Source organism: Sceloporus occidentalis, unplaced genomic scaffold (genome assembly GCF_023333645.1).
Source record: "Sceloporus occidentalis isolate IW3139 unplaced genomic scaffold, rSceOcc1.0.p SCAF_175, whole genome shotgun sequence".
NCBI classification, from domain to species: Eukaryota; Metazoa; Chordata; class Lepidosauria; order Squamata; family Phrynosomatidae; genus Sceloporus; species Sceloporus occidentalis.
In genome coordinates, this window is record NW_028317155.1 from 1,547,763 (window position 1) to 1,562,673 (window position 14,911).

Consider the following 14,911-nt stretch of genomic DNA (forward strand, 5'->3'; position numbering starts at 1 on the left):
TATATAGGACTAAATTTCTTCTAATATTAGGAAAAAAGAAGAAGAATTGAACCCCCAGAGTAAGGAAGGAGATTAAACTGCAGAGGCAGAGAAGACACTGGCAGACATATTGAATCCTCCATATTAGGAAAAAAAGAGCAATAATTTATCCCCCATTTGGATGCAGGGGCAGGGCATGGTAGAGGGCAGGCACTGGCAGACAGACACATCTAGCCATGGTACAAGACTGCTGGTCGGTAGAGGGGGAGGTAAAACTGGATTACAAGTTAAGTGATGAAAAGAGAAAGTAGGTTAGGTAATTTCAGACTATTGTCATTCGTTGGCATATACCTCCATTGACATATATCTCCATTGTCTTTCAACCATGCTACACATGTTCCTCATAGACACGCAGAATATGATGGCACTATATAAAATAATAACAGTAATAATAATAATAATAATAATAATGAGTGCCTCATAGGAAATTATATAATCCACTGCACTTTAATGTATGGTCTGCACATTAACCTGTCTGAAAAACTTAGCCTTGATATTGATGTCTTATGCTTTCCATCAGGTCCAACAATACCCATAAAAATAATAATTTCCATTATGCACCTGTTTTATGAAAGACAGAAAAACAGACAGAGAGGAACCAGGATTCAATGTGTGTATAACATGCTTTATACAGAGTGTTCTGAAACGCTGGGTGAGGAAGATGGCAGACTTGGCCCAGCAAAGTATAAAGGCAAGCTGGAAACAGTTTCATCTCCCATGATAAGACCCCAGCTTGTGAAGGATCGGTTGGCTCAGCTCCGGCACAGGCCCTCCTGATATTCATATAACACTTTCCCTCTTTGTCTATGTTTAGTTCATGAGTAAAGTGGTTTAGTTTGATCAGTTTCTCCATGTCTGTTTGATCTTGTAATAAGGCACAATAAAGTAGATAGTAATTTGTTAAATTACTTTAGCAGTTCTCCCTGCTTCTTTATTTGAGCCATGTTTTCAGGTAACCAAAATTAATTACTACTGCACATTATTATTACAGTATGAAAAATTATTTTATTTTCAGGAACTGATTTTTTTTCACATGACCATTAACATTACACCTATAATATTCTGTAGTAACATGTGCATTATTATGTGTATTATATTAATATTATTATATTATTTGTATTCTTACATAGTATACTGGGTTTTGGTGGTTTTCTAATCAATGAAAATACACTTATGCTTAGAGATCAGAGACATAATGAAATATCTATAAATATCACTTTCGGCACCTTGCCCATTTTTTTAACCTTTCCATACCTGAGGATTTCTCTAATCACACCCACCACTAAGTATTTATTTTTATTTGAAGGAATCTAGAATTGAAGATGTTTCCTTTATTGGTTGATAAGGCATGCAAATCATTTCTAGTTCAAAAAGGATTCTACATCTGTATCTAAATTCAAAGCTAATGATCTGGATGATTCTATTTGTAATGATCTCTATTGATTACAAGAGGCTTGATGGCTTGGCAGACGGCACGAGGTCTGTTTCCTGGCGCCAGACACCCCCCTCGAGGGTCAGTCATGCTGAGCATGTCTAGCCCAGTTTGAGCATTCATCATACTAGAGAGAGAAGATTCCACACATGATAGTCAGAGATGTAACCAAAAATATGTGTAGGAAGGACAGCAATGCCAGATAGGGTCGGAACACATGCTATGTGATATCTGATGTATTGTTAATGAAACAGTAATATTCAAATATAATGTTTTAAATAAAAAAGAAACAGCCAAAGACACCTGCATTATTATTATTTAATGATTTATATAGGGAATATTTGACAACACTGTACAATGTAAGAATAAGACATAACAGGTACTGCATAACAACAATTTGACTTACAGAAACAAAGGGTAAGGAGCAGGGGCATAACTAGAAGCCTCAGGGCCCCGGTGCGAGAATCTGTTAAGGGCCCCCCCAACCCAATCTACCCCCTTCTCACACCATCTACCCCCTCTCATGCTATCTACCCCCTTTCCCTCCCTTCTCACTATCTACCCTCTTCCTACCAGCCTTCTCACTATCTACCCTCTCCCTACCCTCCCTTCTCACTATCTACCCTCGCCTTACCCCCCCTCACACTATCTACCCCCTCTCCCCCCCTTCTCAGGCTATCTACCCCCTCTCTACAACAAACCATTTTGTAACCCTATACACCATTTTCTTTTTTTAAACTTAGCATGTCGGTGTAGACATGCATCTCCTGTGTGGGGTTCTGCTATACACTACTTACTTTCAACATCCCTTTCCAGTTCCAGATACCCTAAGCAGCCGCCTGAGTCGTCTGAAACAGCAAAGACATATATTGGCAGGCATTTTCTCATGATAGTTGTGCAGACAAGTCGCTGGTCTTTTCATTTTTACAAGTGAATATATTAATTGCTGTCTCTACCAGTAAAAGTGCCTTTTGTGTCCTTGGGAATATACCAGTAGGTGGTGTCATAAAGTAAACTATCCTTCTACCGCACATCATTGCCTCTCCCCTCTCCAATGCTTGCGTTCATTCTGTCTCCATCCATTAAGCCTAATGCTAATGTTAATTCCTGTTAACAAAATCTGTCTTACTATGTCAGTTATATGTCTCCATATTACTGTGTAAATGTATATGAACGATTCCAGCTTCAAATGTAATAATATATATATTAGATTGGTGTGAGCGCAAAATAAAAAATAAAAAAATAATTAAAAAAAAATGTTTTCTTTAAAATAGCACCAAACTATAAGGATGCTATATTTGAGCCAATACGGTACATTTGAATACATAATAATAAAAAGGCAATAGTAAAATTTACATAACAAAAATATCAAATATGCAATTAAGCATACAGAGTGCTTCCGATTTGACAAACTCTGCTTTTAAGATTGTAGAATAATCTGATGCGTTTTGCCATCAAGGCTTCTTCAGGAAAGCAGTTGCAAGCAGTGGTGCAACTTACAAGTAGCAACCAATACTATGGGATGACCTTAGGGTGTAATTATCTAGTGGAAAACCACTTGTGTTTCAGGCTGGAAGAACTTGTTGCTAGTAGTACTCTGCTAGGGAGTGAAAAGGTGGTAGTGGTTTAAGAGACATTTATGGTAGACTTGTGCATTCATATTCGGGAGAACATGGAAATGAAAAGGAATGGTGTGTTTTCGTTGTTCAAACCGAATACCGAATAAACAAGCAGCGGGTAAATGTACACGAAGACAAAGAAGCACAACACGAAGTATCTTCGTGTTCGTATTTGTCAATATCTCCTTGCTGAGTCGCCCATACGGACCTTTAACTCTGAGTCTGAGACAACCACTCTGAGCAACTTGGCCTCGGAGGAACGTGGATTTGAGTCCCCTGGCTAAGCACAGGGCAAGTTACACCTCAGAGCAACTTGGCCTAGGGAGACTAATTACTTCGGCATTATGAGTTAAAGGACTATAAGAGTGGCTCTATTGGTCGCTGCTCTTCATTGGTTGATCCAAGAGGGGACCCCTGCTGGCAACCAATAGTCGCACCTATGGACCATTAAAATCCTGGCACCAAAGCTGCTGCCTATTTTTACAGCATTAACCCCGTATTAACCCCTGCTAAAAAAAAAACAACCAGCAAAAAACGAAGAAGAATAAAAAGGAACACGAAGAATGCACACGAATATTCGCCAGAAGAGAACACGGGAATGGGCGAATATTCGTGGAATACAAAGGTTGTTTTTTACACAAATCCAAACATGAAGACTTGGCCAGCAACCCAAAACTACAACAAATTCTGTTTCCTGGCCTTTCGACAAAAATCTGTTTTCTTGTTCTTCCATGCAAATACTCTCCCCTGTTTGGAGGAATGGGAAGAGGTGTGCCCGGAGGCTCGGAGCACACCCTCTTCCCGTTCCTCTAATTAGGGGAGTGGATTTTCTCGGAAGCTCTGCCATTTTGCGGAAGTTCAATGGTGATCATGAGTAAAAGAACAAAATTCAAACATAAAACTCAGAGCTCTTTGTTTCATTTTAGTTTGTTTAGTTGATCCCTCCTTGTTTTCAGAAATGTGTAGAAATTCTGGATAGAATTAAGAGGGGCAAGGTCAGAGGTGGACGTTGGAGTGTTTGACACCCGCCCTCCTTACCTGAAGAGCCACCTTACAGGTCCCTAGGCCAGTCAGGGGAAATCAGATGAACTCCTCAACTGGCCCATTATCCCAACTGCTTCCAAAAGTGGGACTGTGTCCAAAAACCAGTACTGTTCTAGGAAAACCAGGACGCTTGGGAGGTATGGAATTTTGTTTTCCTTAAGTTGTCCCACTCTGATTCTCTAGTTTCTTTTGCTTCTTTGACGTTGTTATATTTGCGTTTGAAAACCCTTAATTTTTTAGTTATATAAAATATATGTATATACAAAACCAATACAGTATATATATATATATATAATATTCTTGCGGACTGACTTATAATTTCCTTCCCAACAGATTGAAATGTTAACTTTTAACATCCAGTACTGAGCTATGAGGACAAAGCATTGTTTGCTAGGGTGTGAGAAATAAAGCCTTTTCACCTCTATTCCCACAGCATAAAACCACCAAATCACTCTGGACACCTTCCTTTCAGAGCCTATTCACGCCATGTTATTAATTCTTGGGGTCCACTGAGTGGGAACAATAGGGGCTTCTCAGCACAGAGCACTTCATTCACTAGGGAGACAAGTTCAGAGAAGATGAAGGATTTCCAGGACCTTGGTGAACATCCAGGGAGAGTTCCCATCAGCATTTACAGAGGACAGGCAAATGATTGTGGTTTCACATTCGTACACTGTTTCTGTTCCTGAGTTAGCACTGGGTCTTTGTTATGGCTTCCTCAGCATTACCACAAATAAATCTTCACAGGGAGCATACTTACAGAAATCTCCTTAAAATACACAGCTAACTGCCTGAACATTACTAAGTAGCCCAGCAACCGAAACAATTCTGTCTCCTTTTGACTCCTGTTGCAATTACCCTGGCCTCAAAAACACAATCTCTGCCATAACTGGTACTCAACACTATTTCATTATAATTTTGGCCCTATGGTTATTAGTTCATCTCCACCCATATCTTATCTTTTAGTTAAATGCCCAAACAACCCGAGGTACAATAATTGATAGCATGCCATTCTTCTCCATATAGTTGATGCCAATGAAAAAAATGTAGATTTTGCCCTGCTGCCCTTAAGATTTATTTTGTATTAAACATGTATGCCCATTTAAACAGCCATCAAGGGAATACCACCACCACGTTGTTCTTTCCAGACATTCACAGCACTTTGGGAAACTTGGACCCACAGCATGAATACTACTAATTTAAGAGGATCGGTCAGAACTTAAAATAGGTAAATATACTCCTCATACCCAGGTGTGTCACTAGAAACCACAGGGCCCTCACTTTCCCAGGCAACACATCCCATAGTGCCAGCTTTACCCCTAAACAGCTTATGAGTGCCACATTTGCCCCCAAATAGCTTATCAGTGCCATTGTGGCCCCAGACAGCTTGTCTGTGCCATCTTAACTTCCAAACAGCTTGTCTGTGCTATCTTTGCCCCAATGCAGCTTGTCAGTGCCCCCAAACACTGTCTGTGCCATCTTTGCCCTCAAACAGCCTGCCTATGCCATCTTTTGTCCCAAAACATCTTGTTAGTGCCCCCAAACAGCATGTCTGTGCCATATTTGCAAAAAAACAGCTTGTCAGTGCACCCAAACAGTGCCATGCGCCATCTTTGCCTCCACACAGCCAGCCCACACCACTTACCTGCAGAAGTGGTGTGTTTGTCTTCCTTCATGCTGTATGCAGACTGATCCAGCATGCGGGAAGTCAGTTTGAACTCACTTCTTGCACGCTGGAGATCTTGAGATCTGTCAGATGATCGCTACACTCTCTGTGCTGCTAGCTGACGATATTACCCACACCTTGTAGGCCTTAAAGGGGCAGACAAGTGATTGTTATGCCCCTGGGCATACCCCTACTAACCGTACCACTATTGTTAGAACCACAAATCTATAAGATGAAAAATTATATGAATGACATCCACCACCGACAGTTTTATTGGGGCAAACATGTAGGACCGCCACCTTCTAATGATTTAAATGGCCTGCACTGAGGGTCACAAATGTACATTGGAGGCATGTTATAAACTCTTCTACATCACAGCAACAACTGCACATTGCAAGCCAGACAGGAAAGCAAACTTAAGTAAAATTTTCCCTGAGACACCCTAGTCATTTGTATATTATGTATACATATGTTATTTTATGAATCCACCAAGCAGTTAGAGAAGCTTGTTGTATTAAAATATTGCAGGAATTTCACTGGCATAATCCCAAGTGGTTCTCAGATGACAAAAAGCGGGCCCTCTTTAGGACCAAAGTGCCTCAGTTCCTCTTTCTTCCCCGATGTTCCTCTTTTCTAGGAGTTCAGAAGGTTTATTGGGTATAAGTGTACCACAGTGTTCGACAGTCATTAATGTCACAGTCATTTATAGAATTTTTTTTAAAGTATTTTACAAATGTAATTGTGTAAATAAAATGCATTATTTTTCTCTGAAATATATTACATAAATGTCTTAATATGTTACATACAATGTAACCCTCTTTGGCCATTTCAAATGTTAGGAAGTATGCATTGACCGTCAATCATGTTAACAACTACAATTCTACAGTTCTGCAATTCTCATTCTTTTATCACAATGTACCACATGAATATGAATGAAGCTATTCTGTTGTTCTTTCTACTTGCAAAAAGGTATCAAATGTCCAAAAAAGAGATCCAAGCATTCCCCTAGATTGTCTGTAATCTTGCTTTCACTATAATGCTGCTGTTGAAATCGTCCAACCTTCAAGCACCCCTCTGCCGTCCCTGTTACAACTAATTCAAACAATGGAATTCCTAATCCTGTTTTCAATGAAGAGTGAAGTTGCAACCCTTTAGTTAACCAGTCAGTTTCCATGGCGATAGCTGACACACAGAGTGAAGAAAACAAAATCAGAAAAATAAAGTGCGAGGGGAGTGGCTGGATGCAGCGTCCTGGGAATATCCAGGGCAAAGTTCCAGCGTCCAAAGGAATATTTTTTTCTCTGATGGATGAGCCATTGAACTACATAAAAAAAACTTGCTTGGTGTCCTTCATGTAAGGTCACATTCATACCCAAGGAGCTACTTATGGTAATGCACTGACTTACAAATTATGATTATAACTTTGAAGCAGTCACCACATAATACATGTACACCCCTTTATTTAACACTAACTGTAGGAAATTCAGTAGCGTTGTGATTGAAGAGTAGCTCCTTGAGAGATGTTATACAGAATTAAAAGAGGGGCAAGCGGGAACATGTACAAAATAAGTTGTTCCTTTTTTTTAGCTTTCCTCCCCTCAGAGTCTCAGGTCTCTTCTCAGTCTGGTTCAGGTGCACCCTTTGTTCATTTTATACCCTTTAGGCCCAAAACATTAATATATAGACTGTCAAAATACTCACATTTACTCTACTTTTACAAATTCCTGTCCATAAACACATACATACACACGCACATTCACAATTGCCCTTACACAAACATCCTGGCTTACATTTGCCCTTGCAAGCACACACTTGCTTGCGCTAACAAATGTGTTCAAAGCACAAACACACCTTTTCTCTCTCCTTTCATAGAATTTCTCCCCATCTAATTTTCTCTTCTTTTTATCTCTCTCCTTTGTCATTTATTAGCTCTTTTTTTCCTCCCTATCTCCCCTCTTATTCCCAAGTTTATTTGGCAACCCCCATCGTTCCCTTGCCTCTTCCCCAGTAACTCAAATATTCACTGGCACACATTTTCAAACACATTGATTCTCATGTTTGCACAGCTTACTCATGAAAACACACACAATCACTAACATGCACTTACACATCCATGCTCACACGCTCACACAGACACACATACACACACTTGGATACAGATCCATGGTCATAAACACACATACATCTGCACCCACACACACATCCATGCTTACATGCACATTTACATCTGTGCTCCACACATACACACCCATGCTCTCATGCACTTACACATACTTTTATGTCCACACATATACGTCTGTGCTCACACACACATCTGTGTCCATACACGCTTACAGATACATACATGCATACTCATTGTTCACACAGACATTCACATACATAGTTACATGCATGCTCACATAGATTTACACATACATACTTACATGTATGTATGTGTGGGTAAGTCTGTGTGAGCAATGAGCATGCATGTAAGTATATATGTGTAAATCTATGTGAGCATGCATGTAACTATGTATGTTAATGTCTGTGTGAACAATGAGTATGTATGTATGTATGCTCACAAACATGTATACACTCCAACCAAACTCTCCCTGAGCCTGGCACTCAGCATTCACAAGGGAACAGAGATTGTGCTCCCTCTATATAGGGACAGTTAGAGGGAGATTTATGATCTCCCCAACTGGCCCATAGTCCCAGCGTCTCCAGTATGGGCTATAAAGGTGAGATACAAAACAGGGAAGAGCACAAACTAGAAAGCATAAAAGACATGCACATTCAGATTCCTGGGTTGCTGCTGGAATAATAATAACCATTCAAAAAATCAACAGACACACTTAACAATCAAGTCAACTGCAGCTGAGCTAAAAGTGATGTCACGTCAAACCAACTGGATAAGAGACTTACAATGTCCAGTTAAACAGTGGTCCAGTCATCTTGATTTCTTACTGGATAAGTTAAGTCAGTAAAGTAACATCTGTAAACTGAACTAGCAACTCAAACCTTAGTGATCCAACCTGTCAGTGCAGTCTGGGGCCCAACTAAAACAACCAGCTAAAGCAGTATTAGTTTATCCACTAGAAACACTGAGCACCCGCCTAGTGGCCCCCAATATGAATAATCGATCTCTATAGTTTATGGAAGGTGTGGAAGGAATACAATGTATGTGACCCCTTTCTACTAGCACTCCTGCTCTCTCCATGTGCTGAGTGAGTGCAGCTAGACACTCACAAACACAAAGCAGATTTGTTGTGTGTTTATGCATATGTGCATGGGTGTGTGTATGTAGGTGTTGTTGTGTGTATACACTAAACAAGGGGCCCAGATGGACTAAATATGATACTTAACAGTATAAGTGCCAAAGCCCAAAGGTAGTCCAGTGTTCTCCGACCAGCAAAACAATCGTTTCACTTGTCTGGAGATGTTGCAAGTCATAGTTGAATTAGACGGTAAGAATCAAAACATCAGATACAAGTAATCAACCTGTCCTGACTTCCTGCTTTGGCTCTGTAAGAGAAGCGACCTAACGGGTAAAAATTGGGTCTTCACCTTTTTTACACAACATTATAAAATACTTTTCTCTTACAGTCCTTGTTAGATTTTTTTTGCCATATGGAAGCCCCACATTTGTATAATGGTTTGCAGACTGATACCCAGACATGTGCTAATGATAATGTCTCCCAATTAACACAATGACTGAGAGGCAGGCTGTCTGTATCTGAGCCATCCTGCTGCTGGCTTATTCTGGTTCATGCCTGGCTGTCTGCCCCGCTGCTGGTGCTGCAGATGCTTATTGCTGCTGAATGATTCAGCATCCCATACTCTTACCCATGAATCCTTGGGATATTTTCTGCAAATCATCTTAACCCTTACTGCATTGCCGAGCTGGCTATATATATATATATATATATATATATATATATATATATTGGGTAGTAGAAGCATTATTAAACACTCATCCACATCTACCAGACAAGCCAGAAGGCTTGTTTTTTTCCCCAGAAATCCAATGGTTCTGCCACAACCACAAGGGATTCTGGGTAGGCGAATGCAAATAAGGTCAACAATGATCACTATATATATCAACGTTTCAGTCTGTTTATTAGACTTTCATCAGTCTAATAAACAGACTGAAACGTTGATTAGAAAACTGCAGTTTCTCGAGTGATTATTTAAAGAAGTCCCTGGAGTGCCGGTAACTATTTTTGGATGTTTTATGATTTGCTGTTGCAGCTACTTGGCACCAGGCTAAAAAAGTGGTGATTGGTGTGCAATTGTTAATTTTGGACTTTATATATATATATATATATATATATATATATATATATATATATATATGTCAAAAATGTGTATCTACTTTTTTAGATTTTTCCTTAGTACGACCATGTTAAGAGGGTGGTGGACCTGACTCACTCTATAATTCCATAAATATGATGCCAAAGACATATTATGAAGATGACTAGATGTTAAAAAATGGTGAAATTATCAAATTGAAATTGCATTGCTGGGCATTTTTTGTTAAGAAGCATGTTAATATCTTATTTCAACCAGTACATGAATAAGAAAACATTTTAGGTAGGAATGTCTGTGTCTGTGTTCAGTCTGATTACTAATTGGCAGCTCAGTTGGCAAATATACAAGTATTTTGAGCAAAGAAGGGAGAAAAATTACTGAAGCTTAATACAAAAGGACGAGAAACATGTATCAGATAATTAAAAAGTGTTAGTACTATATTTTGGTGAAAGCACACAAACCCACATGCCATGGAAAAGCACCCTGAGGTGAGAAAAGCCAGTAGTATTAATGGGTACACATAACAAGACAACTCAAAATCTGTTACAGAGGCTGATGAAAATAACCAAAAGAGGGGTATCCTCTTAGGAACAAACCAACCAAATGAATCAGCATGCCACATTGAGGTTACAAATTTACAAGGTGTATGAAAAAAGTTACTAATGTCATCAATGGTTTGTTATGTTTTATATAAAACAACACACACACTGCAAAAACATATATTACAGTTACTACATACACTGTCAGAGTACAGTTACACAACATTAATTAGTTCATTCACAAAATTGACTATAAGCAAGTACGCTGAATTTCATTTTATTGCATTTTTTAAATTGGACATAATTTAGCTAAATTGGCTGCGTGTCTCATAACAGGGGACACATATACAAAACATGCTATACAGGGGAGCAATGGTCTGAATACCCGGAAATATTCAACAATATAGACCCTATAAATTAAAATCAATTTAATTTACAACCCAACATATCTTAAAAATATTAAAATACTTTAAAATCTTTATAGCGTAGATCGTGTTGCTTTATAGTGCTTACACTTACATCTACTTACATCCTGTCCTAAAGCCTTATTATTAATTACCAGTAAATAATAGCCATGACAAATAGATGCAGTGAATAGTTCCATTTACATCTATTACTTCATAAGACCCTTCTGAGAATTCCCGCACCAGTATTTTAAGTCTGCTGACAACTCGGTGTCACAACTCATCTCCTTATTCTGCTAATTAAATTCCTCTTCTTCATGAAATATAAATATAAAAAAGATCCTGATAGCCTGATCAGTGTTGGAAAGGTACTTGTGATTTATTTTCTACCTATGCAACTTATGGTCTTAACCATATCTGGGAACTCTCTGGGTTTTCTTATCACCTAGAATGAAGTCTGAATGAGTCTGAAGCCTGAATTAAAATTATAATTAAGCTAATTGGGGAAATAATTTAATTTCCAATTTATATAACTGTCCAGCCATTCTCTCCATTTTAAGTAGATTTACAAATAATATTAGGCATTTATATTTATATGTATAAATACATTTTAATCTCCTTAATAACCTAAAAATTGGCAAAAAAAATTGAAACAATCATAAATATCCCATCTGTGAAAGTTTCTTCTAAAAGTTTTATGTCTCTTATTTAGATGCATTTATGTTCCATTATATTTATTCCTCCCAATCAAACATCAGGCTGTATTGGCATTAAAACTCTCAGCAAGGGCACAGTAACAGAGTGACCCCTTTAACTACACCCACCTTAATAATCACTAATATGCAGCTGTGTCCATTTGTTGCTGTTACCCTACCCTGCCCTCAGTTACAGATCAATATCACTCTAATTCTAGCAGGGTGACAGATGGACTGAATGTCATTACTGAGCTCCCACGAGGCATGTTTGGAGAATGGGGCATACAGCAGGACACTTAAGTAATGGACAATGCGTCACAGAAAACAAAAGAAGCTTATTAAGAAAAAAAATCAGCTATGTCCGGTACACGCCAGTTTTATTGAAATGTTTTTATTACGTTAATGCAAATGATACAGCACATTTATGCCCTTGCAGTCAGTGGCAAGGGTTTCTGCCTTTTTAGAAAAAAAATGTAAAAGAAAAGCATAAAAGGCAAGTGAATATAGGTAAAGTAAATATCTAGAGATAACTATAAATGGTTTGTTCGCAATTCTACAATAGCTGGATGGCTGAGAGCGATAAGAAGAGAGCGACAAGCCTCCCATTCTGTTTGCTTCAGAACCATCCTTAAATAATTATGTAATCCAAATTTACAGCATCAGAAGGAAAGCAACTTGATGTCGTCGAGTGACTATAACAGAGAGTAATCAGTTTGTGTATGGTGTCAAACGGTGATGTCACAACTGAGACAAAAGCAATAAAAAAAAATGTTTTGCTCGCAGTCTATGCATTTGTCTGCAATTTTGCTAACGCAATGTATAGATCATTTTTATGCTCTGCTTTGAGGAACACTGTAAATGACACAGCCTTTTATTTACCTAGAATCAGTCAGTCCCTGCCTTTATAAGATAGTACAGCTGGCACCTACCAGGATGTCCAGAAATGTGCAAGCTGTCTTCTATTTTCTAAAGCCTGGATCTACTTTACAGCATACAAGTTTTTTTTGCAAGACACTATTCTGTTCTAGAACCTTGCTCACCCAGCCTCACAATGGGTGTCTCTGTCAAAGGGTTTCTCAACATGCAGAACTGTTAATACGAAGTTGTCAGCCTATGAACATGGCTGGGCTTATAGAAAAGATGGCCCTGTTTCATATGGCAAGACTAAGACTAAAGCCACAATTAATGGCTTGTATGGACAAGCAAGGTGAAAATAAAATACGTTGGTAAAATGTCCAGATTTCTAACCTTTACAGTTAATAGCAAATAAATGCATCTGTGTGTAAATTCTATAATCATTTTAACCACTGATATACGATATAAAAGGAAGAAGCAATCATCCGTATTTAAATAAAATAAATAAATACCAGATACTATTAAAAAGCTAATTACATTTTTGCTGATGTTTGGCATCATTTGCTTTTTTTTTTGTATGTTCCAGGAAGATTAGCTTTCTTTTATGCGTAAAAGTGAGTGTGTCCCAATTGATCTTGAAATCAATAACTGAGGTCAGAAGGAATCAAAGCTCCAAGTAGGAAGGTACTCGCTACATTAATGGTAAGAAGCAGCTGTCTGCAGATCTCCATTAGCTGGTAATTACTATGCTCTGGTCTTGGGTGTTCCCTATAGAGGATGTAATGCATTTATCTCTGTTACCGTTCCACTGTCCTCTCTTTTCAGCCTCCCTCCTCCTTCTCCATCTGACCTGGCTGTCAATTTTAACTCCAGTAATACCCCCGCTTTCTTAGAAATGACCTCAGCCTGCATATCCAATGACAAGACAGAATTCTGCGAGCAGTCCAGTTCTCAATGGTCATTTACCAGAACTAATGTGACGTAAATGTTAATGAGTAATCCTTACAGTTTTTGCAGAGCAATGTGATACAGACCTCTTTATAACCAAAGAGTTAATGAGCGTATATTACGGTAACCAATAAATAGCTCCCGGTGGTTGCGGGATATTCAAATAGCAAAAGTCATTGAATGAGCAATTGTTAAAAGAAAATAAGATCATAGATTTTTAATATGCAACTCCTTTGTCATATGAAGCTCCATTATTTAGTTATGGACACTTTCCATAGCACAACCAATCTTTTTCGTCCTCCAAATATTGAATTGTTCATAAAGCTGTACAAGAGATCCTGGACAATATATTATGACATTATGAAACTCATCTCTGTTTTTGTAATATCATTACCAGAACCATTATCAGTATATCTAAAATACAAGTCTTCCACAGCCCAATAAGCGCATTCATATGACTCAATTAATATCCAATAATGGAAAGTTGCCCTAGTGTCCTAATGTTAGGTGATGAGCTCAACTTAGCAAACAACAGGCAAAATTGGAGTAGGGCAAGTAGACAATCCAGACAAAGTCCTGGGAGGCCCAACATGTTTGTAAAATGATAACAGTATGTTGTAGACCAGTAGTGAGTTTGTGCACCTAGGGTTCTGGTGTTGATCTAGATGGATAGAGTTCTTCTGCTAGACTTAAGATTGAACACAGAAGGTACATACCCCGGGACATACAATTTAGTTTGTAGGTTTATGCGCCTGAGGTCAGTTCATGGTGGAGGTGGAGGAGTACGAGTTGGATCATTGCTGGTACCTGCTTAAATGTAATTCCCCCTCTGGGTGTTCTCATGCCCTACCTATGCAGTAACCTAAAGCATAGATGGGCCAGTCTTAGTACCAGTCCATACAGGAAGCTGTCTTTGGTGCCTTGACCAGAGGGGCACTGACAGCCACTCCAGAAACTGCCCACAATGTGAAGAAGTCTGTTTAACATATGACAGGAGTACAATGGAAGCCTCCACGATGGGTGGGTACATGCACAGAAGGTCTATGTTTGCACTGGCATTGGGGTGCAATCTGGTCTAGGACAGACCTGAGCATACACAATATACTCCTTATTTTGATTAGTATCACTCAATATTTATATTATGGCTACCAATAAATACTTATCACTAACATACTACTAATAGTATTATGCAGTTTATACTTAGAAAAATCTAAATTGTGATAAATTAGCAAAAAGGTTTATTTGCCTTAATTTACATCAATGTTAATATAAATATATTTGTGAAAAGGGTTCCTTGTTCAATCTATTGGCGTGTCCTTTTGATGCCTCCAATAAGTTTAAACTCTGATTATACTTTATTTTGGGTTAATTTTCTGTTTG